The sequence below is a fragment of the Aquarana catesbeiana genome, linkage group LG07 (assembly GCF_042186555.1).
Source record: "Aquarana catesbeiana isolate 2022-GZ linkage group LG07, ASM4218655v1, whole genome shotgun sequence".
In the NCBI taxonomy this organism is placed as follows: domain Eukaryota; kingdom Metazoa; phylum Chordata; class Amphibia; order Anura; family Ranidae; genus Aquarana; species Aquarana catesbeiana.
In genome coordinates, this window is record NC_133330.1 from 269,877,540 (window position 1) to 269,879,287 (window position 1,748).

The window sequence follows — 1,748 nt, forward strand, 5'->3', positions numbered from 1 at the left end:
CACATCAATTGAAATGGATTCAATATACAACATATATAAAAGAAAGAGAGAGTACATAAAGGGGAGGGGGGAAATAGGAGATGAGGCTATTGGGTGCACGTTTCACCGTCTGCTAACCATCTGCTCCAGACCTTTTCATATTTGGGCGAACACCCTCTATGGACGTAAATCAGTTTTTTATATGGAAGAGTGTCATTAACCTCCTTCTTCCAGCATTGAATTGTAGGGGGCAGGGCCTGCATCCACATACGGCTACCGCTTTCCTTGCCAAGAAAAGCGTCTCGTGCAAAAAGGTACGGAGGGGTTTGTCTGTGTCTAAGCCCGGCAGCAGACCAAGTAGGCACATCTTTGGGTTTAGTGTAGCAGGAGAGCCCATCTGATCATGCAAGAAACGGATCACCTGTATCCAGTATGTTTGGATAGTTGGGCAGGACCATATAAGGTGGTAGAAGGAGCCTGGGGTGTGGTCGCATCGGCGGCACCCTGGATTGTACATGGGTTTAAAACGCGTTATCTTCTGGGGGGTCAGATACGTCCTATGTATGATATACAACTGCGTGAGGCGGTCTGATAACTTAGGGGATACCTTTTTCACGTCTTCCAAAATCTCATCCCAATCCTCATCCTTAATCTGTCCGATGTCTGCCTCCCACCTCGTCTTGGCAGCATAGGCCAAGGCCATGGTACTGGGGAGACGGATAGCGGAGTATAGAGTGGAGATTAATTTGGCAGACTCAGTACCAGTGACTGTGTCTACTATAGAGGGAACTGCCAGGGAAGGGTTAAGGCCGGTAAACTGGGATTGTATAGCGTGACAAAGTTGTAAACATCTAAAGAGAAGACAGTTAGGGAGGGAATATTCGTCCTTTAGTGTTTGGAATGTTTTAAGTCCCGTAGTGGTCATGACCTGATGTAAGTACAAAATCCCATGGCGCATCCACACCGCAGGGTCTGGGATGGACAACAGTTCAGGTACATGCGTGTTAAACCAGAGAGGTGTATGGGAATGGATCCGCAGGGTTCCGAGCTTTTGTAGTGCCACCCGCCATACCCTCCGGTGGTGTGTCAGCATGTCTGTGTTGTGGTGGGGGGAACATCTTGTCAAGGGAGCTCTAAGGACTGATTGAAGCGGGGTATGGGCTAGGTCATCAGGGTGCTCACATAGTAGTGACTGGTATCAAGGTTGCTCACTTTTGTCAAAATGAAAGAAATGGGACAGTTGGGAAGCAAGGTAATACTCCTGAAAGTCTGGAAGGGCAGCTCCTCCCAGTGTCACCGGATTTTTTAAAGTTTTCCAAGATAATTTGTGTCTACTGTGCCCCCATATATATGAATTAAGAATAGATTCGAGTGTCCTGAAGAATTTTTGTGGTATGTATAGGGGGCATGCCACACCAGATAGAGTATCTTTGGGAGGAGTATCATCTTGACTAAACTGATGCGTCCCATAACACCTAGGGGAAGTCTGGCCCAAATCTGAGTTTTGGTCCTGATCAGGGCATACAAAGGTTCAATATTTAAGAGTGTATAGTCTGCGAGTAATCTAGTGACCTGCACACCAAGGTACTTGATCACGGAGACCCTTGGGAGGGTCAGAGGAGGGGACGTGAACGGGGAGGGGAAATGGTCAATCGGAAGGATCTGGGACTTAGACCAGTTAATGCTCAGGCCCGAGTGGGTACCGATACGTTCTATAGAATGGAGAGCTGCAATCAGAGAGTGACCAGAGTCCGCCAGATACAAAAGCA